We start from the raw sequence: 26,425 nt of genomic DNA, 5'->3' as shown, positions 1-26,425 counted from the left end.
ACATCTCCAGGTACTATATGTATGTTGTTTTGGGTAAGACCTGGCACAGCTTCTTAAAGTGAGCATCATCCCTATTTAAAAAGAAGGAGATTGAATCTCTGAGAGTTTCAGTATTATCAAACCAGAAAGCACTTGGATCCAGCCTTGCCCTAACTCACAGATGGCGGACTTGAAACCTTTCCTTACTCCGCTTTTCCTCCCAGACTGACCTCTATGTCCTGCTCCATGCTTGCTTCTCTTTATAGCCATCTCAACCCTGCAGGGCCTTCTAGATATTCTTGTGACAGACACAGGATATAAGAAGGGAGAATGAAACCCTTTCCCCAAGTCACATCCTCAAGGCTCTCTTCCTTCTCCCTTCCAGCTTGATCCAGGGCAACTTTCCAGCCATGTGGTTCTCCAGTCCATCTTGTCCAAATTGGAAATACATGTGGTGAGGAGAGTTTCTAGCTCTGAGTTCCATTTATTAGCCCACACAGAGTTCAGACCCCTGGATGTCTTTAAGGACTCCATTTTGTCCCGGTCAATAGACTTTCTTCTCCAGGTAGATGGAGTAAGGAGCAAGTTGACACTGGACTCTGTATCAGATGGCTTTTGTTTCTCACCACAGGTCCTTTTGGATATCCATCAGGACCTAGCTCTGGGTGCAGTCACATTCTACATGAGCTTCCTCAGCCACTTCTACTGTGTTTATGCCACATCTACTTCACAATCAGCCAGCACCTAACCTGATATTTACTCCTTGAGCCTCTTACCTCCAACACTGAGCACTTCACTTGCTGCTGAAGCATGAGGTATCTATGTAAAAGCCAAATGGAAGTATAAAGAGTTAAAACCCATAAAGAATATTGGGAAATATAAACTGGCAGATAAGCTTTTCCCCTTCATTCCCCAAAAAAGGACTGTTCAGAACACAATAGTGTTTGAGGACCCTAGGAAGATAGCACCATGTAACAGTGGGATGGAACACTTACTTGGGCATGGTACAAAATGCTCAGCCAGCTTAGTGCCATCTTATCACCTTGAATCTCCCTCCTAATCTGTCACATTCCCATGGCTTTCATTCCAGCTTTCCTAGGACCAATTTTCTAAGCTCTGTGTTCTGGGGAACAAGGTTAAGACAAGTTTCCTCTGTGGTTGGTTTTATAGTGTTTTCTCTGAATCACCTGGGACACTTGTCAAAAATACAGTTTCCAAGGACCCATCCCATGATTAGAATCTGGAACTGGAGGGTATTATGCTGAGTGAAGTAAGTCAGTCGGAGAAGGACAAACATTATATGTTCTCATTCATTTGGGGAATATAAATAATAGTGAAAGGGAATATAAGGGAAGGGAGAAGAAATGTGTGGGAAATATCAGAAAGGGAGACAGAACGTAAAGACTGCTAACTCTGGGAAACGAACTAGGGGTGGTAGAAGGGGAGGAGGGCGGGGGGTGGGAGTGAATGGGTGACGGGCACTGGGGGTTATTCTGTATGTTAGTAAATTGAACACCAATAAAAAAAAAAAAAAGAATCTCTGGGTTTAGGTATAGTGCTGTGCATTCTAAACAAACTCTTCGGGTGATTCTCATGCATATCATAGTCTGGGAACCAGTGTTCCAGCCTAAGGTAAACTGAGGAAGAAAGCAGAGTATGTGCCCTTGACATCTTATTTGCCTGAATAACTGAGAAATGTCTAGCTATGGCTTGCAAACCCACCTATCATCTCCCAAACTATGATACATTTCCTGCCACTGGTGAGTGATTCCAGACATGTGATTGCAAAAGAAATCTTAAAGCCCATTCAAGAAAAGTTATTTGTGTACCTGCAGTCACCAGAGGCTACCACATAGATTCTGGGCAGTAATCTTACTGACATTGGATTGGTCTCATGTTTACTTCCATCCCAAAGTTACTCATTAGGAATTGCTGAGCCTTAGGGTAATTTATTTAACATCTAAAATTTGGGGACATGGATATTTGGGCAAAACTAAGACAATCTTCTAAAAGTCTGCATAATCATTAGGAAACTCCTTACAGAATGAGGTTAGAGCGGCCAAGAAATTTCAGCCCATCATTTCTCTTTGTGAGGAAAAGAAACTGATAGTATTTGCAAGTATTTGTATAGTGAAAACAATTTCAGCAATGAATGAACTTGTGAGGGAAAAATAATTATTACCCACTTTCTTCCAAATAATTCACTCTTTAAGTTCAAGGGTCCAACAAGAATGGCTTCTCACACTCAAAACACATTTTTCATGCAGCTAGCAAAACAACTGGGTATGTATGGGATACATTTGCTTTTAATTTTCTCTTTGCTGGCTCCTTTTCAGCAAAGCTACCTGGTGTGGCAGGTGAAGAATGGACTAAGGGTCACACAGAAAGGGCTTCAAAACCCAATTTGGCTCTTGACTATCTTGGGAACATTGAGTAAACTGTTCATTGTGTCTAAATTTTGGTGAACTTATTTGGATAATGGACACTATTTTAGCTTTTGTGGGTTGTGAGAATAACAAAAGAGTAATTATAAAAGGGTATGGCATGGAATAGGAATTTAAGAAATTGTTATTAAATATCATCATCATCTCATTATTATGGTAATCAAACTGGACCAAGAAGACAGTAACAGGATATGCATCTATGGAATTATTGACTGTTCTGTGTTGATTTGTGTGACATAAATAGGAGTGTGGGGATAAAAGCTGAAATAGACATTTTTTTTTCATTCAGAGTTAAACTGAAAAACGAAGGAATGCTAACTCAGATGGTGGGTTGTGAAATCCTAGTCTATGTAGATGGGACTAGAAGTCAGAAGACCTTGGTGGAGATGGTGGTGTACTGGTGGTAGTGGGTTTGGAATACATAAGACTTAAAGCAGATTGCAAACCAACAGGTCCAGGGTTTCATAAGTGTATCATTTGGAAGAAATCTGAAAACATGCATTCAGCTTCCAGGTGTAATTTGAGGACAAACTTCATACTTTAATTGATTGTTTGGCCCTTACACCCATGTAATACCTAGACCGTATTATGCCCTCAGTAAAAGTAAGTTGAAAGTAAATACATAAATACATGAATGGATGACTAATGGAAAAATAAAATGTGACAATATATATGACAAGTTTGGTCATATTTCTGAAAATCTGTGACGTTATTTTGTATGTGGTATTCTCTGCTTTTTCCTTCCACACTTAGACCCACCTGTCCCTTGATGGCACACCTTCCCAAATCCTCATATTTCTCAGATATTTCCACCTTCTAACTGAAATCTGCAAGGGAGCATTATTCCACTTAAGTTGTGATGGAACTCTCATTGGGGTAGTTCATTTTATATGTCAACTTGACTGAGGCATGGAGTACCCAGACATTTGGCCAAACATCATTCTAGGAGTATCTATGAGGGTATTTCTGCATGAGATTAATATGGGAATCAGTAGACTAAAGCAGATTGCTCTTCCAAGAGTGGGTGGACCTCATCTAATCATTTGAAGACTTGATTAGAACAAAAAGACTAAGTAAGAGGGATCTCTTTTCGCTTGACTGAGCTCCGTCAATGATCTTTTCCAGCCTTTGGACTTGGACTGAAACATTGGCTCTTCTTGGGTCTCGAGTTTCAAACTGGAACTTAAGCCACATGTTCTCCTGCTTCTCAGCCCTTTGAATTCAGTCTGGAACTACACATTCAATCCCCTGGGTCTCTGTCTTGTTGACAGTGCATCTTGGGACTTTTTTTTCAGCTTCTGAACCATGTGAGCCAATTTCTTATTATCTTTCTGTCTGCCTGTCTTTGGAGAATCCTGACTAATATACTCATGTATAAAGTGTTTGCATTTCAATAGGGATTAGAGAAGAGACAGGTTTGGCAAAGGGAAGAATGTCTAGTTATGGAATTTAAGGAATGAGGAGGAAGGGAATGTGCTGACTTTGTGGGTAAAGAAGATGAGAATTGCAATGGTAATAAAATGAGATCTTCTACTAATGCATCCAACATTGCAAGCACTCAGTAAATGCTGTGAGATTGATATGATTATTTTATAGAAAACTGAAGGTCATTCTACAGGCAACTGAAGTCACTGTGGTTAAAAATATCTAGGAAATCTGGAAAGGAATCCAAACCTGTCGAACTTTAAAGCCAACGAAATGTTTATGGTGATTTTAGAGACCCTGGAATTATAAATTATTTTGCTTGAAACATGTAGGTGGGTTCCTATTTTATATCCACAGTGCTTCACAGTCTCCAAAATTTTAGCACTCATTACCTCATTCAAACCTCAGAACCTGACTTGTGATGTGGGTACTATTTCTATTTTTAATTTTATAGATAAGGAAGCTTGAGACTCAGCCAAGTGAAGAGACCTGTTAATCATGCAGCTTGAATGCAGTGACCATACTGGAGCTCAGACCTCCTGACTCTAAGCCATGTGCATCTCCTCTTCTTCAGGGGACCAATAAAGGAGTTTAGATTCTTACTGGGGCTGATGAGGCAACAAGAACTGGTGGGGACAATTACCTGAAAAATCTCCTTTTTCATAGGTAAAAGAAACATGGTTTTGTGTAACTAATGCAAACAAGAATATGCAAATGCCATTGCAGAATATATGCATGGTGTATATAATATATAATTATGCAGAGGCTTTGCATTTAGAAATTGTATCATTCAACTGTTTTACTGCCTAAAACACTTCAGCAAATTGTGATGATTCCAACTTGCTGAAAAATGGTGATCATCTTTTTTTTTTAAAATTTAAATTCAAGTTAGTTAACATATAATGTATTATTAGTTTCAGGATAGAGTTTAGTGATTCATCAGTTGCATATACACCCAGTGCTCATTACGTTACGTGCCCTCCTTAATGTCCTTCACCCAATTAGTCCACCCCCCCCATTCACCTCCAACAACCCTCAGTTTGTTTCTGATCGTTAAGAGTGTCCTAAGCTGATCATCTTTTGCACCTATGAGGTTTTAGCTGTTCTACTTTTTACCTAGTCAAAATTTCTTTAAGCCTTTAATGAATTCTTCCATTTTTTAAATGAAGATTTCATGGGGCCATCACATCCAACTTTTATGGACATGAATAAGATATGTTTGTTTCATTTTTTGTCAATACTTTGACAAGGAAATGTTTAAAATCATGCTACAGATTTTGCGAGAAGACATTGTCTATTTCAGGCTTGGTTGTATCTCTTGCCTGTGAACATGAAGTGCAATCCTCTCCTTAAAACAACTCTTTCTCTTGCTTCTTTCCTACCAGTGTGGTTGAGTGTCCTACATTAAATGATATCTCCTGGCCCCTCTGCACCAGGTTGGGTAGGTGAGAGCCCAGCTGAAAACTGGCATTCTTTTGCTAGGACTGCAAATCTCCATTGAACTTCTGGTCCTCTCCATGTTCTGTTCTAGATGTTGGCAGGATGAATAAAACCCAGCCCCTGCTCTCAAAGAACTTGCAGTTAGGTGAGAGACTGAAAATAAACAGGCAAGTTGGTGAATGAACAAATTAAAGATATACATAAGTGGTTTGTGGAGAAAGCTGGTAATATGCAGGAGTTGATCATAATAAAAAACTCACCTAGTGCTTGCCATGGGTCACCATATATTTACGTATATTAGCTCTTCTGGTCCTTGTTATAACTCTGTGAAGTAGGTTACCATCTTGTAGGTGGGGAAACTGAGGCATGGAATAGCAGTAGCATGAGGTCACCCCTTAGGTATGGAGGTTGAGATTTGAATCCAGGCAGACTGGCTCATATACTTAGTTGCCATCTTTTACCATTGCAGCTGGTGGTCAGGGAAGAAGGACTGGTTAGCCAGTTAGACAAAGTGGGAAGCAGATTCTACGCGGACAGAATTGCCTATTCAGAGGCAGAGGGGACTGGGAAGGAGACCTATAGCTTGATGCCTGTGGCACACAAGTGTGAAGACTCATATGCCAAAGGTAATACTAGACACGTCAGCATATTTATCTTGCCCCTTCCAGGTAAAGACTTCCCTGTTGTGTTCTGAAGACAATAAGAAGCCACTGAAGAATTTTATGCAGAGAAATGTCACGATCTGATTTCCATTTTCCATGAGGTCATTTGGAGGAGGTGTGAAGGAGAGTACCTAGAATGTCTCGTAAAGTATCTAGAGTATCTGGTACCTAGAAAAGTATATATTTAGAGAAGAGAGAGGGAACCCAAAGCAAAGAGACCAGTGGGGAGACTCACAATTGTCTAGGATCTAGGGTTCAGAAAGATAGTATGGTCAGGAAGGGCCAAGTGCCCAATATGGACTGGAAGGCTTAGAACTGATGGGCTAGGCAGGTGAAGAGGGAGATTCTAAGGACTGTGGCCAGGTTGGATGGGTCTATAGGAACATATACAATGGGGCAGGAAGGAGGAAGATAGCCCTATTTTGGAGGGCTAGAGTTGCTTGAAGGTACATATGCCTGGTATGATGCATGCACATTTTGGATGAATATGGTGGGGATCAGCACCTGGAGGGAGGGACTGAGAGGTGGCACTCTGCATAGAAGTGACTGGAGGCTTCTCACAGTGGTGTTTAGTGATATGACAACTGGCTATTTTTCAAGAAAGGAGGTGCTATAGGAGTTTGTGAAGCAGCCCAAGTCCTTTTAACACCATCCACTTGCACCACTATTTCTTGGATATGAGTCTGGAATTCTGCTTCCAGTCATGTTTTACTCTTGAATTGTGAAAGTTATTAACCCTAATTGAATTATTATTTAACAAAATGCCTAGAATAGTGCCTGGAATGTGGTCTTTGCTGTTCGAGTACTTATTAAGTAAAATAAATAAATGCACTCCCATCTAGATGGCAGCTGAACTTTTTCTTCTTGCTGGGTACACATTAAGCCTTGGGCAGGAAACAGAGAGAGAAGCCTGGGAGAAGCCCATCATATAAATGGGCTAAAGAAGACTGTTAGAAGGACCATCCAGAGACTAAAAGAACATCAGCAAAAGCTCATGTCACATCATCACCCCTTCAAGGAGGAGATGTCAACAGGAACAGAACCCAGGTGACAGAACAAATAAGTTAAAGATGGCAAGTGATTTATTAGGTTTGGAATCCACCTCAAAGACAAGAGTTGGCACATGGCTTGTGGGATTATCAGTGATAATAATAGAAATGTTTATCTTGTGGGCTGGCTGCATTCAGCTTTGAACCAGGAGCCACAGTCATTAACTATACCACTAGCCCACATGTTGTAGGTTGTTACTTTCCATTCCATTAAGTGTTTCAATGATATCCTTTACCGATCACCTAATATGTGCCAAACAAGACAGACAACATCTTATAGAAGAGATATATGTTTATATGTATGTCGAATGTGTAAAGATGACTAGCCTATGTCCCCTGCTATCTGCTCTCACACTTCTTGCCTGAAGTCCATTTGCTTTCTGGAATTCTGCACTTCTTAGTATAATTGATGGAGAGAGACACAGAAACTATCCAGCTCCCCTAGTTAGACTGTAAGCTCCAAAAGAGCAATGTTGTCTGGGTCTGCACATCCAAGTGTCTAAGTGCCTGGCACATAAACACATACAGAATAATTATCACAATTTCAGGAAATGCAATGAAGAGATAGTACAATGTTCTTTGAGATTATATAATGGGGACTTTTATAAAATGAGGGAATGACCACCAATATTTGTAGTAGCAATGTCCATAATAGTCAAACCATGGAAAGAGCACAGATAGATGGATGGATAAAGAAGATATTTATATATATATAAATATATATAAATATTCATTGTATAAATATTATAAGTAATATATATTATATTATAATAATATATATAAATATTCATTGAAACACTTAATTAAATGGAAAGTAACAACCTACAACATGTGGGCTAGTGGTATAGTTAATGACTGTGGCTCCTGGTTCAAAGCTGAATGTGCCAGCCTACAAGATAAACATTTTGATTATTATCACTGATAATCCCATAAGGCATGTGCCAACTCTTGTCTTTGAGGTGGATTCCAAACCTAATAAATCTTGCCATCTTTAACACACACACACACATATATTTATATATAGTGGAATATTGCTTAGCCATCAAAAAGAATGAAATCTTGCCATTTGAAGCAACATGGATGGAGCTAGAGGGTATTATGCTGAGCAAAATTAGTCAGAGAAAGACAATTATATGATTTCACTCATGTGTGGGATTTAAGAAATAAAACAGGATCATAGGGGAAGGAGTGAAAAATAAAATAAGCAGAAAGGGAGACAAACCATAAGAGACTCTCAACTATAAGAAACAAACTGAGAATTGCTGGAGGGGAGATGGGGGGGATGGGGTAACTGAGTGTTGGGCATTAAGGAGGGCACTTGATGTAATTAGCACTGGATGTTAAATACAACTGATGAACCACTAAGTTCTACCTCTGAAACTAATGTTACACTATATGTTAATTAACTGAATTACAATGCAATAAAAAAAGTAAAATCAGGGGTGACCAGAGAATAAGTCCCTGAGGAAATAATAGTGTAAATGAGATTTGCAGAAAGAAGAGGGAGGTAGCTAGAGTGAGGGGAGCATTCTAGGGAGCAGGGTGGTGGAAGACCCTCAGGTGAACAGAGTTAGCTATGTTCCATCTTTCTCATGTCAAATAGTAGTTTTCTTTAAGTTTCCATAAAATGCCACTTCAGGAAATCATGTTTTCTGTTTTGTAAAATGACTCATAAAAGAGCTATTTTGTTGTCATTGGCATTAAAAATAAATTCAGAATAAAATAACTTGGAACCATGCTTATTTTCATCCTTGATTTTTTTTATATGAAATGATGGAACTGCAAGTTTAATTTTTCTTTGGCTGTTTTAAAAATGAACTTTTTTTTCCTTCCTGGCTGATGTCAGCTGCCTACCCTGAGTCCCTGGGGATGGTGTTACCTCAGCTCTCTTCCCTCCCTCCCTTGATCAGCCATACTCTGGAGAAGATCCATGTCCATCCTCCACGCTGGGCAGGGACAAGCTGCTAGGGCAGCACGCCCACTCTTGTTTCCAGATATGACATATTTGCTCAGAGCAGCTGGTGTAGGTGGAGCTTCCATACACATGGGGTCCAGCCTCCCTGTGCCTGACTTTCCAGACACTCTACTTCCTGGCTGTGGAATTGGGGAAGGGTTAAGTCTCTGAAGTTCAGAGCCCTGAACTGGGAAAAATAAATGACAGGATTACATAAAGTGTCTAGTGAAATGTCTGTCACACAGTCAGTTTGCAGTACATATAAACTAAAACAGACCTACTCCCTACTAGATTTCCTGCCTTTCCTAAATTCATCGCTAAATGTGTCCATCTGGACTTGAGACTCCTTGGTCCCAAGAAGAATGGAAGGAATTCTCAGTAAATTTAACCAGATGAACACGAGGTCAGGGCTATATGCTTGATCAATAGAAATGCTTCTGGGGTCAGAAATCAGGGCTTCCTAAATCAGATGTTATTTGCCACATAGGTTTATTCTTGAACATTAGTCCATGGCGGGGGTGGGAGGAGGCTGGATGAGAGGCTTAGGGAGGAGAGGCTGAACTCTGATGAATAGAAGACTCTGTGGAACAACACTGTCCTTGGTGGAATCAAGGGCTCCAGTGCCTCAGTGGAACCACGGTGGTCAGTGAGGTATCTAAGCATAGAGAAAACAGGATGGTTTGGCTTAAGTGTGGGAAGTGGGTGCAGATGAAGTGCCTCCCTGAAGCAAAGAACAAGGTGGAGGGAATGGGGTCTGAAGGCGGAAATTCCTACCAAAATTGTAGAGAAAGAATTGAACACAACAGATGTTTACATGTTAGGACCCATTTGTCCTTCCTCAGTTGGTAGGATCTTGGGAAATACTGGTTACAGGACGTCAGAAGTCCAAGCTTGGTCTCACTGGGCTAAAATTCAGGTGAGGCAGGGCTACGTTCCTTTTGGAGGTTCTATAGGAGAATCTAAGTTCTAGCCTTATCAGCTTCTAGAGGCTGCCCCGGTTCCTTGGCTCATGGCCCCTCCTGCATCTTCAGAGTCAGCCGGACTGGGTTGAGTTTTCTCAAGTTGTATCCCTATGACCCTCTCTCCAGCTTCCCTCTTCTACAATGAATGACCCTGTCACTACACTGGGCCCACCAAGATTATCTAGGATACTTTAAGGTCAACTGATGAACAACCTCATTCAATCTGCAACCTTAATTCCCCTTCGCTGCATAACACAACAAACACATTTACAGTTGCTGGGAATGAGGACTGTCATCATTGGCACTGTCACACAAAATCAAATGTACTGTTTACATTGGGTGAGGGGTACTGGACTAGTTTCAGAAACCATAGACTCTGGTTTTGGCATCACTGTTCATGAACTACGTGATCTAGCAAGCCATTTTGTTGGATGGCTACCTGTTTCTTCACCCATGGATGAGCAGCCCTGTCTGGAGACATTGCGAGTGTGAGAAGAGGAGGAAGCAGGAATGGGGTGGATCTGTGATAATGTCTTGCTCTATCCTCTAGAGAGGTTAACATAATTGCATATGGATTAAAGATATTTTAGATATTTCCTGCGAAACGGGAAGAATGTGAGAAACAGGTATAGTGGGATGCCCGCTTGCCTCAAACTCTCAGAGTTCTAGACCAAGAGTTTCTTGGGGCAGGTCGCCCCTTTTCTGCTTCTCATCTGGGTCTTCCATAGAAAAGTCATGTAGAGTCATGTAGAGTCTGAACTCTACAGCACCTCCAGTGCTCTCCCAGGGGTTGTGGATTCTATTACTATAAACTCAAAGCCAAAGGGGCCCACTTGCGGGACACTTAGAAACCATCCTGGATTTGTTTCTGTGTTGAGCTGACTCCACACAGAAGTTACCAGCCAAGGGCTACAGGCCAGGACTCCCTAGTTTATGAGCAGGATGCCACCATAAACACTAGGGTTTCAGTGGGCAAGGGGAAGACTCCATTTCAATCCCTCCTGAGGCATCTGAAAATATCCAGAGTCTGGAATCAGTTACGGGGACCCAATGGGGAAGAGGACAATTTGTGTCATCTATACATCTCCTATGGATGTCATGGGCTGTCCCATTCATTTTCCTCATTTGATCTCTCCTCCAAATCTTTTAATTACAGAGGAAGGTTTTTGTTATTAACTTTGTACAGGTAAAAGAAAGTGAAGCCCACATTACCCAGTTGGCTATTGACAAGGTCAAGGCACTATGCATCTCCTTTCCAAGGTCTCTGAGCTGTCACTTCTAGTGCCAAGGATTACAGGTTTGCTAAGAGCACAGCAAAAGTTCACTCATTCATTAAGGGGATAGGGGAGGAAATGAGACCTGGTTGTCACCTTCAAGCATCTTATAGCAAATTGATAGGGAAGTGATGGCAGTACAGTTCAGCATGGGTCCCCAGCAGAAAGTGTAGGGTGTGCTTAGATCTGAGGAAGTTGCCTGAGCCTGTATGGAGAAGGTTAGCAGTTTCCCAGGGAGGAAATGATACTTGACTTGAACACTAAAGGCAAAGTAGGCCTTCAGTGGACAAAGATGGGATGCAGGGTTTCCAGGCAGCACAACAGAGGGGAGAGATGCCTTGGCACTGCCCGAGAAGAGTAGGCAGTTCCCTCTGATGGGAAGGGTGGCAGGAGGGAGCCTGGCACAGTGGACAGCACTCAGTGCTGATGTCAGAGACACCTGGGCTCAAAGCCCATCTGTGTCACTTATGGTTACTATTCCATCTTTCTGTGCACAGGGGATTTTACATCTGGAAGCAGAAAAATGATTCTGTATCATTTCAGGATGGTTATATTAGATAATAGGAAGATTAGCTAACATAGTATTTATTATTTCCAGACACTAGTCTAAGTGTCTTATACCTATTAATTTTTCTTAAGTTTTCATTTTGGATACTACTATTTTTTTCTTCTAAGATAAGGAATCTAAATGCAGAAATATAAGTAACTTGTTTAAGATTACATGCTAAGAGGAAGAATCAGAATTCAGATGTAGCTGTACTTTTTATCAAGGTATGTTGATAAAAAAAGCACCAACATATAATAAGCACCAACATATAATAAGCACCTGGCAGGGCAGACGGGGTGTTGTTGAGCAGAGGAGGTGGGCAGAGGCCCAATCATGAAGGGCTTTGTTGTGAGAGCTCAAGGGAGGGTGGTGTGACTTGTCAGATATTCATTTTAAGATGATCACTCTGGTGGCCATATACAGGAAGGCTTGGACTGGATAAGATGGAATATTGTCTTTGCAGGATATTGGAAAAATTTTAAGTTTTTTCAAAGAGATTCAAGAGCCCTTATTCCTAGACTTTAGAATGTCACAGAAAGAAGTCACAGTGTAACAGATTAAAGGAGGAGAGACCAAGATTTTACTCTGCACTGCCACAATGCCATGGGGACCACTTCTATGATTATGTTGTAAAGCTGTCTTTCCAGAGTTTTCCTATGCAATAAATATGCCTATTAAAAAGCCTGGCTTAACAAATCAGTTTGGATGAACATAGGAAACAGCATTAAAATACTCTACTTAACCAAGATATTCAATAGTTTTAATAAGTAAGCTTCATATTAATAAGATTCCCTTAATCGTGGATAGTGGTATGGTGCCAGACAGGAATCAGGAATTTTGAAATTGAGACTTATTCAATTCAATTCAATACAAGACTGTATTCCCCTTTATAAAATACAATACTCAGGAGACTCAAAAAATCTTGTTCACTGGAAGGTATTTTACATAAAATATCTATGAAGCTGATTGTTGAGTACCACTATAATACCTAATAGCTAAATATGTCCAGACACCGTACTCATAGAATTTTCTTGTTTAATCATTAGAACTTTCATATGAGGGTAGTATGATTACTATTGCTACTTTATAGGTGAAGAAATGTGAGTCCTCAGGAGATTAAATCATTTTCCCATGACCTCACAGCTAATTTCAAACTTGAATTTTTCTGATCCTGAAACTCCTATTTCTGAGTTTGATGATATTGGTAGATTGATAGCAAAAGAGGCCATAATTCTCATCCCTTGTTGAAGGTGGGCCCTTGGAATGCGATTTCCCTGCTAATCCCAAGTGGTGAAATCTACTACCCTGCCCCCCACAAGTCTAGGCTGTTTTAAGACTTGCCTTGCCAGTAGACTGAGGTAGAAGATGAATGTGCTGGTTTGAAGCTCAGGCCTCAAAAAAACTTGGATCCTTTCTTTAGCTCTCTTGGAACCATATCAAGTAGCCCACTGGCTCAGTAAGCTCAAGCTGCTGTAACAAAATACTGAGGACCGGAGTTCTTTAACAACAGGCATTTATATCTCACAGTTTTGGAGGCTGGAAGTCTGAGATCCAGGTGCTGTCTGATTTGGTTCTTAATGAGGGCCCTATTCCTGGATTGCAGATGACATATATGTCTTCATATGGTAGAGTGAAAGGGGTCTGGTCTCTTCCTTCTCTTAGAAGGACACTAATCTCATCATGGAGTTTCACCTTCTAATTCCATCACGTTGGGGGTTAGGGCTTCAACACTTGAATTTATGGGGGCCATAACAGGCATAAATAATACCAGCCTAAATTGTGGAAGATGGGGGACACATGGTCTGGTAACCCCACCACCCCAGCTGCCAATGCAGACATGTGAGGGAGGTCAGTCAGTCATCATAACACATTCCTGGTGATGTCACCGATGCAAGCATGAATGCAGCTCACATCAATGCAGTGTGGCCTAGATCAGAACTGCCCAGCCACCCCAATCCTCCAACTCACAAGCTCAGTAAATGTTTATTAAGTCATTGGATTGGAGTTTGTTTGTTATGTCGCATCACTGATGACTGATATGGTAACCATTTGGCTTATTATCTAGACTGGATCATTTCTGAAAGACAATAAGTGAAAAAGTGTTACCCCAGGTCTCCCTCTCTCTGGGAATTGTAAGTCAAGAAAGTGCAAAGATTGATGCTCTGGTGAATAGCTGCCCCTTGGGTTTCTGAGAAGAGGTGTGAGGCATAAGGAGTGCATGCTTCTCTGTGCTACTTGGTCTGAGGGCAATGAGTAATCAGGATGGACAGGTATGAGGGACTGACTTGTGCTGGGGTGGCTACCCAGCTTCCTGATAGGAGAATGAAAGTGAAGCTGGTCAGAATGATGACGAGGAGGGGAAAATGATGGGCTATAGAAACACTTGTAAAGAAGTGAAGGGGCACCAGACTGTTCTATGCATTTATTTGGCACATGTTCCTTAGCATAGTCCTTCTAATAACAAGAACTAATGTGTATTGGGCACTGATTGTGTGCCAAGTGCTGTTCTAGCCGATTTGAAGGTTTTAACTCAGTAGTCCATCCTTCCAATACCTCCTTGAGGCAGGTGGTATCCTATCCTCATTTTATGACCAAAGACACTGTTGCTCTGGAGATGAGGGACCTTGACTGAGGAGGTGAACTCACTGCATCTTGTTAATGTATTTAACCCCAGAGTCAGGTTGCTTTCTCTCTTGAACCGCTCAATGCCTCTCAGACATATAGGGTAAGTACTATGAGAGAGTGGCATGCTGTCTCCCTTTACACTGCACTGTCACCTTCCTCAAGCTCCCAGTCTGTCTTAGTAATTTTTTATATGGTCCTCTTCACATATTCTCTGCTGATAAAAGCCAAATGATTGAGTTGCTAAGAGAGAATCATCATCAAGTAGTCAGGTAGGAGAGTTGATTTGCTTTGACTGTGACACCAGATTCTATAAGGATGTCTTCTTCTGGGCCTGAGGTCTTTGACTATTAATATAGGGTGAGTGATACCATAGCCCAAAGGTCAATCTTGGCCTCATGCGTGGTTTCCAGCTCAAGGTGTGAAGGTCCTAGCCTCTCTGCAAAGAGGAAACTCTGTAGCCCAAGGTAATAAATTCTGAACCTGTGGGCAACGTACTCTCCTTTCTCTAAAGGTGTGAGCTGGTGGTCAAACCCATGTCTGAAACCCTAAAGCATCCTTGTTCTTAACTGCTTCATTGCACTGATGTTGTGGTCTTTAGGGTCAACAAGACCACTGAGCTTCTTTAATGCAGTGCAGGGCCTGGTTTTCTACATGAACACAAGAACCACTGGTTTCTCTTAGGGAAAAAAAAAAAAAACTCCCTGACTGATCATTAATCTCTTAATCTCATAGAAGACCTCCTAGCCTAATACTTGTTGAGTCACAAAACAGTCTCTCCCAAAGAATAACTGCCAAATAGTTTTTAAATATAAAAGTATATATAAATCCATAAAACAAGATGTCTCAGAGAGTCTTGGAAACACATAATGCTTATATTTTTTCAACAACTCTTTTTGTTTTGAAATATTGGTTGAATTACATTTTAAAAAGGTAAGATATTTTTATTCTCTTTCAGTTTTTAAAAATTTCAAACACTGAGACCTCTGACTCTTTCCTGGCCCTTGCAAAGTGGAGAAATCTGCCAGTTAGGCAGTTGGCCTCATTGCAGTTCTCCTGCTCAGAATCTGGGTGACTTGACCTTATCAATACATGTTCTGCACTCCAGATCATCTTCTTTACTAAAGGAAGGAATTGAAGTGGATTATTTCTAATGTCCTTTCCAATGCCAGCCATTTTCTGAGGTATTTACAAAAAAGTGCTCCAAACCAGTTCTGTGATGTGTCCCATGAAAAGATTTGAAACTGGAAGTAGTTTCAGAAACACTCTTGGGGATTCCAGAGGTCCATTAGCATATTTAACAGAAAGTTGGCTGAGGCACCAGGAGACAATGGTTATCACCTTTCAAAGAAAGTACTAGATTATATGCAGAAAGTTCAAAGTTAGATGATCAAAAGCTAGTTGGATGTCACACCACATAAGGGTATCAAAAAGGTAGCAAGGTGGAGAATGGGAAAAAAAATTTTGAATATATATTTTTGGAAAATGCATTGCTGAACTATGAGAGCCTTATACTTCACAAAGAAGAAAGGGAGGAGTTAGGTGCTCACCACCTCACACCTAGTAGGGGGTGGTCTTTGGCAGGACCACTCAGAGAATTTCGTGTAAGTCCTCTGCAATGGGAGGGAGGGTGGTCAGAGTGTTCTGGAATCTGAGTCTTCTTTGACAAATCTCAAGTTAAGAGCTGATTAGCTGCAACATGCATGAGCTGGAAGGGGGGGGTGCTGGGAGTGGGTGTTGGCTGTGCTGGATATCATGTACTTCAAGAATTTCTCTGTAGAAAAGATAGGTCAGTGAGTATTTTCCTAGACAACATGAGTGTCAGGAGCAAGAGAGAGCACTGGTATGGAGTCATCTTAGCTCCTGAGCAAGATGGCACCCAGAAGGGTGAATGACTTCAGTGAAAAGAAGGTACAGAAGGTAGAAGAAAAGCCAGAGGAAGATGGAGGCATCATCCACATCAGAGAACTGCAGGGAGAGATGGCTAAGAACAGGCACAAGGGTGATGTCTCTGAGGTTGACCGTCTTTTGGATACCTCAAGGTCCTCATTAGAACTGCCAAACCCAGACCACCAACTCACAGCATTATTGGGCAAAAAATAACTTTCCTGTCAAACTCTCTTTTTCTTCTTCATCCACATGCTTCAAATCTATGCAGGTAGACTCTGAGGGGAGTGGTAGGAGAAAGTGCTAGTAAGGAGAAATAGCAAAAGCCACCTAGCCCCTCCTTGACTGCAGCCTCCCCACTGAGGGTGGGAGAGGAGCTTAGACTCTAAATCAAGGTTGAGATTTTATTTTTTAAATGAGACATACACTTTTTTGGTGTATTTTTGTTTTTAAAATTAGAAATACACTTTTTACATAGTAAAGCAAGATTGTACTTGGGACTTAAGCTGACTGGAATGTTTTGTGTTACTTTTTTTTTTTTAAGATTTTATTTATTTCTTCATGAGAGACACACAGAGAGAAGCAGAGACATAGGAAGAGGGAGAAGCAGACTCCCTGTAGGGAGCCCCATGTGGGACTCCATCCCAGGACCCCAGGATCAGGACCTGACCCAAAGGCAGATGCTCAACCACTGAACCACCCATGTATCACTATTTTGTGTTACTTAAGAGAAACTAGAGGCAAGGCCATGAAAAATAGAATCTTCCAGTACATACTTAGATATGTGTTGTTCAAAGGGCTATATATTTTCTTTCAGATCGGTATGCAGAGAGTTATTATTTTGATTTACACAAATTGCAGATTCAAAAATCAGGATAAGCAGCTGGTATAAAAACAGCCTTAGGCCCTTAGATCTCTTTTAATCTAAAGTGTTTTAGGTAACACATTCATAGTGGGGTATGTATGTGTCTGTGTGTGTTGGGGGGCATTATTTCCATATTAACGGTGACATATTCCAGATCTCAATGGAGAAGTCATCCTCATTACCAAAATTTCATTTTTAATCTTTGTCAAATTATCAATTCTGATTTTTGATTTAGTAGTTATGGTCAATGCAGCTAAAGAATATTGAAAACTATTGGTAATAAGTAAGGGATTAGTTTTCTTTTTTATGTTCAGACATTTTCTTTTAATTCACTTATATGCCCTAAGATTTTTTTCTTTGCCTTAAATCAACATTCCTGTTCAGTTTCAGTATCTGTAATAAAGCAGCCATGTAATTTTTATGACTATGTTGCATTTTTTAAATGCAAAAAAAAAAAAAGAAACCAACCAAAACAATGAATTGCCTGAAATACATTCAATTAAAGATCAAACCCATATCCCTGCCTTTACATAATATCAAAGTGGATCTTTTAGATCCTTGCTATTTAAATGTAGCCAGTGCACCAGCAGCATCAGGTAAATCTGAGACTTTGTCAGAAATATACAATACAAATGCTTGTTTTAGACCTACTGTGTTGGAATCACTATGCCCATTAGAGTTGAGAAGCGCTCTTTTAGATAGCCATACTGAGCATGAGATTTATTGCCTGTGTGCTTAACTAGATTTTGCGGCACCCACCCTACACTGTCATCTTGGAAAAGATAAAAGCAGAACTGGGTTTAATCCAGCTACTTTGTTTGTGATGGGTGTGACCTCAGGCAATTCATTTAGCTTCCTAAATCCAGTTTTTTCATTTAAAAAATGTGGGTAATATTCTTTACCATGACTCTGCGAAGTAGGACATAGTTAGAATAATATCATCCATAATGGATCTGATGTATTACTGGGTTCATATCAACAGTCAACCACTTTCCAACAGGATAATAGTAAACCCATCACTGTAAAAATAACACTTAATTTCTCTTCTTTGTTTCCTTCTTCCTCTTTTTTTTTTTTTTTTTTGCTTTAACTTCTGCTTGTTTGGCAATCTCAGCCATCCAGAGAATAACTAAAGAATATTGAATTGTTTAAATTATTTAGTGATACTAAAATTATAAAACCCACCATGAGTCAAATCCCCTCCCTGTCGCATGGTAAGAAAGACCCTGTGTCCTCAATGCAAGCATTTGGCTCTTGATCTACACACAACTCTGCCAGGCATGGTATTCTCATTTCCAATCCCCCAAAAAACTATAAGCAGGAGTTAAGGATGTGGTAATGGCATCTGTGAAAAAGAGCATTGGGAGCTTGCCGTTCCCTGGCAGAAAGAAAGTAAAGCTGCTCAAGCAGCTTAGAATTAGGATCTGAGTCATCAAGAAGTGAATTCCTTTCCTGAGTCTCTACTGTTTGAAAAGGTAGTGAAGTATTTTTTTTTAATGGTATCTAACCAAAAGTTGAGCATGCAAGATTATTTTTAAAATTGAGATTTCTGAGTGAATGCCACCAAATAGAGGTTTCAGCAATATTAAATAAAAAATAAGCAGTTTTTATCTGAATTAATTCTCAAGAGGTTTCTTCTTTATAAGTAGCAATGCTAACACTCTCCTCGCTCAGGAAAACTTCTATGATTTTGTCCCCTCTTCTCCTGCTGACTTTTTGTTTGGTCTGAGATTTGGAATTCTGTTAAAGTCAAGTAAATAGGTTATTAAGAAATATATAAATGTGTCAGTTGGGGCCAAATGTGAACAATGTAATATTTCTATTGGAACCTTGAAAAATGCCTTGAGACTTCTCGTTCTGGGAAAATGGAAGAGATGTACTTTGACCAGTTTTTTCCAGGTCAACTAAACACCTTAGACATGTTAACAAAGGTATATGGAAACTCTAAAATGTGGGGAAATGGTTGACTGGCTGAAGACTTCTAGACCACCAAAAGAAATGAGATGATGAGTCTCTGATTTTTTTTTTTTTTTTTTTTGCTTCACATGTCCCAACAGCTCAGAAATGCCAACAGGCACTAATAAAGACAGCTTCATCAAAAGCCTAACCTCACTACCTGAGTAACAGGAAAGGGATGGCAAGACAGAAAACATCTAGAAAATAACCACTTTTTGCTCCCAAACACCACACAAAAAACTGGCCTACCCAAGCCTACAAAGGCTGAGTGGGGAGCTAGGCTTCTATCTTCTCAGGTTGTCGCGAGGCACCCCAAACCTCCTGCTGGAATGGTGTCAGAGGAGACTGGGCAGGAAGCTGGAATTTTCATGCCTGCCAGGCAATAATGAGTCCCTTCTCCATCATAGTGTCTGTGGAGACCATGTGGTGTTCCTCATTGGGCAGTAGTGAGGTGTTCGCCACCCTTCCACGCACTGGGTGTGTCAAAAGAGGCTAAGTGAGAGTTCTAATGAGGTACTTCTACCTCTCACCCCCCAAACAAGTGGATATGAGTAAGGTCCAGTCAGGAGAAGAACTTCTACCTCCACATAGTCCTAACGAGGAGCACCTCTCATTGGATACTCTAGAGACCACATGGAGAATCTAGAGTTTCATATCACACTACCCCTAGAACTAATGAGGCAACAACCTCCTTCCCTTGTCAGAGTGGTGTCAGAGGATGCCAGTTAAAATGTCAGGTTTAAATAAGATCCAAGGGGCACCTGCATGGCTCAGTGGTTTTGTGCCTGCCTTTGGCCCAGGGCATGATCCTGGAGTCCCGGGATCAAGTCCCACATCAAGCTCCCTGCATGGAGCCTGCTTCTCCCTCTGCCTGTGTCTCTGCCTCTCTCTGTATCTCTCATGAATAAATAAATAAATAGATAAATCTAAAAAAATAAATAAGATCCAAAGTCCTATAACATAAGACCATATTATAAAGTTTCAATTTAAAATAACTCACTATACTAAGAATAAGTCCTGGTTGATGAAGAAAAGGCAATCAATAGATGCCAACAATGAGATGACAGAAATGCCAGAATAATCTGACAAAGATTTTAAAGAGCTATCACAAAAATGCTTCAGCGAGCAATTCAGACCATACTTGAAACAAATGAAAAAATAAGAATCTTAGCAAAGAAATACAAATTCTCAGCAAAGAAATAGACGATGGAAAGAGGAACCAAATGGAAAATTTAGAAGTGAAAATACAGTTACAAGAACCTGAATGGGTGGGCTCAATAGCAGGATGGAAACAGGAGGAGGAAAGAATCATGAACTGGATGGAAAACAATAAAAATGATCCAATCTGAAGAGCACAAAGAAAATGGGCTGAAACAAACAAGGAAACAAAAGGAGCCTCAGCAGCACATGGGTCTATAACAAAAAATCTAACAGTGGTGTAGTGAAAGTTCCCATAAAGAGAAGAAAAAGAGGGCAGAATTGAAAATATACCCAAAGGAATAATTACTGACAAACTCCCAATTTTGTAAAAGACATAAAACCTACATGTTCGAGAAGCTGAGTGAACCCAAACAAGGTAAGTCCAAAGACATTCACACCAAGATACATCATAGTCAAATTTCTGAAAGCTAAAGACAAAATACCTTGGAAATAGCAAGAGAGAAATTACTTAGTACCTTATCTCTTGGGAGAAAAATAATTGGAATAGGAGTGGATTTATCATCGGGAAATTATGGAGATCAGAAAAAAATGGTACAACATTTTTTCAAGTGCTGAAAAAATTAAGAAGAACTATAAAGCCAAAATACTATGTAGAGTAAAAATATGTTTTAAGAATGCAGGAGAAATTGACATAGATAGGTGAAGAAAAACAGAATTTTTTTATTGCCAAATTTAGTCTTTATAAAATGCAATTTGATCATGCCACACCTGATCAAAAACCATCATGTTCTTAAATTATGTAAACAAACAAACAAACAAACAAACAAAAAGCCTTTTTGATTCAAGATCAAGCTTGCTTTACAAAGTAATTTATTTCCTATCTTCCAATCAAATTTAACTTCGGATGTTTTGTCCACATGGCCTGCAGTTTACTGATCCAGCACAGAGCGCCATTCTGCGATCCACTTTTCTTCCACCCATCCTTGTTGGAATGGAAAAACAGAATTTGACACTAGCATAACTACTGTAACAAATGGGCCAAAGAAGTTCTCTAAATAGAAGAGAAATGTTAAAGAAAAGAATCTTGGAACACCAGAAAGGACAAAAGAACACAGTATGCTGAAATATGGACAAATAGACTTTCCTCTTCCTTTTGAGTTTCTAAATTATGTTTGATAGTTGAAGTGAAAACTATAACACGTGTGGTTCTAAATGTATGCAGAGGAAATATTTAAGGTGATTATAAATGAGAGAGGGTTGAGGGATGTGAAAGGAGGTAGGGTTTCTATACTTTACTTGAACTGGTAAAATGATACCACCAGTAGACCATGGTAAGTTTTATATATATCATGTTAATACCTAGAGCAACCACTAGAAAAGCTATTCAAAAGAATATACCCAAATACTCTATAGATAAATAGAAATGTCATTAGTAAAAAAAAAAAAAAATTAAAGTCCATTGGAGGGTAGGAAAAAGAAGGCAGAAATGCAAATAGCAGGAACAAATAGAAACCAAAAACTAAATGTCAGTTTCAAGCCCTAACACAAGTAATTATATTAAATATAGTCAAATTCACATTTAATCTGGATATATATATGTGTGTATACTCATATATATTTAAATATTTTATTTATTTATCCATGAGAGAGAGAAAGGGAGGCAGAGAGAGAGACAGACAGACATCCTGAGAAGCAGGGAGACTGATGCAGGACTCAATCCTAGGACTCTGGGATCATGAACTGAGCCAAAGGCAGCCACTTAATTATCTGAGCCACCAGACACCTTAATCTGCACATATATTGACAGACTGAATAGAAACTCATGAGTATGGCTCAACTATATGTGTCTGTGAGAAACTCACCTTTAATACAATAACACAAGTAGATTGAAAGTAAAAGGATGAAAAAAGATATTAATCTTATTTTAATTAATTTGCAAATATTAATCAAAGGAAAGTAGGAATGATTATATTAATATCAGATGAAGACTTCAGAGAAAAAATTATCACAGAAAGGGACATATATGGTAAGAAGATCAACCTACCAAAAAGATGTTGCAATTCTAAATGTATATGCATCAAGAAAACAGCTACAAAATTTAGAAACGAAATTGATAGGACTGAGGGAGAAATAGGCAAATTCAGTTATAGTTGGAAATATCAGGCCCCTCTCTCAATAATTAATAGAACAACCAGACAGAAAATCATCAAGGATAGGAGAACTTGACAACACCATCAATTAAGAGGATGTAATCAACATTTATAGAACATTGCAACCAACAGTAGCAAAATGCACATTTTTTAAAAGACCCATGAAACATATACCAAGATAGTTTACATCCTAGGCCATAAAAGAAACTTCAACAAACTCAAGACTTCAAATCCTATATTATATGTTCTCTGACCCATGTGCAATCAACTGGAAATCACTAATAAAAATAACAGGAAAGTTTCCCAACACTTGAAAACTCAACAACACACTTCTAAATAATTCATGAGTCAGAGAGGATGTCTTCAAGGAAATTAACAAAATACATGGAATTGAATGAAAATGACAATGCGATATACAAAATTTTGTGGGATATAGCTCAAACAATGCTCAGGTGGAAATTTATAGCCCTGACTACATATATGAGAAAATAAAATCTCAAATCAATAATCTAGTTCTACCATAAGAAATTAGGAAAAAACGAAAGAGCAAAATAACGCCAAAGGAAGCATAAGGAAGGAAATAATAAAGATAAGAACAGAAATCAATGAAATTGAAAACAAAAACATTAGAGAAAATCAATGAAATAAACAATTGTTGCTTTTAAAATATCAATAAAATTTACAAACTTATTTTTATTTTTTAAAGATTTATTTATTTATTCATGAGACACACACAGAGAGAAGCAGAGACATAACCAGAGAGAGAAGCAGGCTCCCCACAGGGACCCTGATGTGGCACTAGATCCCTAGACCTGGGATCACGTCCTGAGCCAAAGGCAGACCCCCAACCACTGAGCCACCCAGGTGTCCCAAATTTACAAACTTTCAGAAACATTGACAAAGAAAAAAAAAAAAAAAAAGGGAAGACAGAAATTACTGCTATCAGCAAGGAGAGGAGGTTTAATACGGATTCTGAAGACATCGAAAGGATACTAAGTGGATGCTGTGAGCAACTCTATACACATAGATTTGACAACCTAGATAAAACAGACTAATTCTTCAAAAAATAAAAAACATTACTATTCATCCAATATGAAATAGATCACTTGGATTGCCCTGTAAGTAGTAAGGAAATTGAAGAGATGGATATTTTCACTATATTGAATCTTCCAATCCATGAACAAAATATGTCTCTACATTTATTTAGATCACCTTCTATTTTTTTCATTAACATTTTGTGGCTCTGGGCATACAAATCCTGTACATGTTTTCTTAGATTTACATCTAAGTGTTTTTTTTTGTTGTTGTTCTTTGTAATGGTTATAAATGGTATTGTAATTTCAGTGTCCACATATTATTGCTAGTGTATGGAATATAATTAATTTTTTGGTTTGTGTTTTATACTGGGAACTTTCTGAACACAATTACTATAGAGATCACAAGATTTTTTTTTGTAACTATAGATAAGGTGGCCCCAAAATTTATATGGAAAGGCAGACAACTAGAATAGCCAAAACAATTTTGAAGGAAAAAAAAAAAAGAATAAAGCATACAAATCAGTTTACCCAATTGAAAGACTTATATGGCTACAGTAATCAAGACCGTGTGGTATTTGGAGAAGGATAGACACAGAGCAATGGAGTAGAACAGAGAATCCAGAAATAGACCTACACAAATATGTCCAACTGATTTTTGATAAAGACGCAAAAGTGAATCAATGGCAGAAAGACAGTCTATTCAACAAATAGGACTGGTATAAATGGACATCCAGAGGCAATGAAAAAAAATGAACCTTGACCTAAGTCTCATACTTTATATAAATATTAACTCAAGACAGATCATAGCCTTAAATATAAAATGTAAAACTATAAAACTTTTAGAAAAAAATTGGGCAAAATCTTCCAGCTAAGGGCTAGGCAAAAAGTTCTTAGACTTGACCTCAAAAGCATAATTCATAAGAGAAAAAATGGCTGATCGGACTTCATCAAAATGAAAACCTGCTTTGTAAAGGGCTATTAAGAGAAAAAAAAAGATAAACTATAGACTGAAAGGAAACACTTGTAAACCACATACCTGACAAAGAACTAATATCTAGACTATTTAAAGAGCTCTCAAAACTCAATAGGAAAAAATTCAATTAGAAAATAGGCTAAAGACATGAGCACACATTTCACAGGAGAGGACACAGATGGCAAATAAGCACATGAAAAGATGTTCCACATCATTAGCTATTAGAAAAATGCAAATTAAAACCTCAATGAAATATCAGTACCTAACCTATTAGAATGGCTGAAATACAACAAGGTGGCTGCACAGAGTCTGTACCATTTTATGTTTCTACCAGCAATGTGTGGGGGATCCAGTGTCTCTAATATCCTTGCTGGATCGCTCAGGTACAAAGATATGGGTACCCTAGAAAACAGTTTTGCAGATTCTTAAAGCACTAATGTTCAACAGCTGGATCCCTACCCCTACCCCAGTCATTTATCCAAGAGAAATGAAAACTTTATGTTCATACAGAAATGTGTACACAAATACAGGTTATTATTCTTGATAGTACTAAAAAAACCTGGAAAGAACACATATGTCCTTCAAGAGGTGAATGATTAAATAGTCTGAGGTATATCCATAGGATCAAATACTACTTAGCTATAAAAAAGAATGAATTATTGATACACACAAAGCTTGGATGGATCTCTAGAGAGTTATGTTGAGTGGGAGAAGTCAATTAGTAACAAAATTAGTAACAATTAGTAACAAAACGTTTACTTATTGTATGATTCCCTTTATTTAATATTCTTGAAGTTAGAAAATTTTAGGAACGGAAAACAGATAAATCATTATCAGGGATTGGGAAGGTGGGAAGGAAGTGTGTGGATACAGGGAAGGAAAGGTAAGGGTAAGGGGGTGTGACTGTAAAAGAGCATCATGGGGGATCCTGGCAGTGATGGAGATATTCTGTATCTTGTTTCTTTCAACGTTCATATCTTGATTGTGGCACTGTACCATAGTTTGGCAAGACATTACCACTGGGGGGAAATGAGTAATGGGTACTCTAGAGCTCTTTATGTTTTATAACTACATGAGATTCTGCAATCATCTCAAATTTTAAAAGTTTAATTGAAGAATGACAAAACGCACTGTGACATAGTCCTCTCCCCAGCAATGTAGGCTACTTCTGGATTGTGTTTTGGAGAAGAGAGGTTGAAAGAAATACAGAAAGAATGTGGTGTGTGCAGGTAAAAGTCTCTATTCCATGTAGGGAAAGACAGATTGGGTGGAACAGCGACACATTTATTCATTTATTTTATTCATGCGCTCAGTTTCTCTGCTAATAAGCTCATATATTCGTTCATTTATAAACATATTCACTCACTTGTTCATCTTATCTTTCATTCAAACAATAATTAGTGAGACCAACTATACATGAGGTATGGTATTAAGCACTAGAGGAATGGAGGAATAAACACGACATGGGCTCTGAATTTAGGGATCTTATAGAAATTCATTTATACATTTCATCAACCAAGTATACTACCAACCAGTCAACAAACTAATCAACCATCCAATGTTGATATGTGCCTATTCTATTCCGAAGGCTTGCCAGGTTGCTTGGCATAAAAATATGAGTATACATTTCATTAATTCTGTAACTGCTCATTGACTATGTGAAGGAAGTATGTTTTCAGAGCTGAGCGCCAAATTATTAGCCTTTTGACAACCCAGGAAATAGGGTAGACACGAAGTGGATATGAATTATGAGAGTAATCCACCAATTTTGTATAGGGTTGAGTAAAATTGTGCGTTCAGCAGGATGGAATTTGATTACACCCAGTATAAAACACAAGTTCCTAAATAGGGATCACTAGGCTCTCACAACATGGCCCCAAAGTCCCTTTCCCACCACATCTCTTGCTAGCTCAACTAGGCTCCTTATGTTTTCCATGTTCTCTGCGTGTTTCCTTCACAGGAGTCCTTTCCCTACGGGTAAATCTGAAGCACCACTGTTCTGTAGCTTTTGGTGACTTTCCTATTACTCCACAGAGGG

The 26,425-nt window shown here is 39.1% G+C and overlaps 1 protein-coding gene and 1 long non-coding RNA gene across 8 annotated transcripts in view; one reads left to right on the top strand and one right to left on the bottom strand.

The window, feature by feature from the left end:
* LOC102151549 overlaps window positions 1-7,070 on the top strand; it is a 29,902-nt gene extending 22,832 nt beyond the window's left edge. For 3 of the 6 annotated variants that reach the window (XR_005357244.1, XR_005357247.1, XR_005357246.1), the window contains exons 7-11: window positions 611-794; window positions 3,549-3,730; window positions 4,303-4,514; window positions 5,234-5,433; window positions 5,957-7,070. This is a non-coding gene — a long non-coding RNA (uncharacterized LOC102151549). The remainder of the gene's footprint in view (window positions 1-610; window positions 795-3,548; window positions 3,731-4,302; window positions 4,515-5,233; window positions 5,434-5,956) is intronic. The other 3 variants (XR_005357245.1, XR_005357248.1, XR_005357249.1) reach the window with 3 other exon arrangements.
* CLNK (cytokine dependent hematopoietic cell linker) overlaps window positions 1-26,425 on the bottom strand; it is a 201,857-nt gene that overhangs the window by 163,969 nt on the left and 11,463 nt on the right. The window lies entirely within an intron of this gene.

This window comes from Canis lupus, chromosome 3 (assembly GCF_011100685.1).
Source record: "Canis lupus familiaris isolate Mischka breed German Shepherd chromosome 3, alternate assembly UU_Cfam_GSD_1.0, whole genome shotgun sequence".
Taxonomy (NCBI): domain Eukaryota; kingdom Metazoa; phylum Chordata; class Mammalia; order Carnivora; family Canidae; genus Canis; species Canis lupus.
The sequence above is the reverse complement of the archived record's forward strand: the minus strand, read 5'-3'. Positions and strand labels throughout refer to the sequence as shown.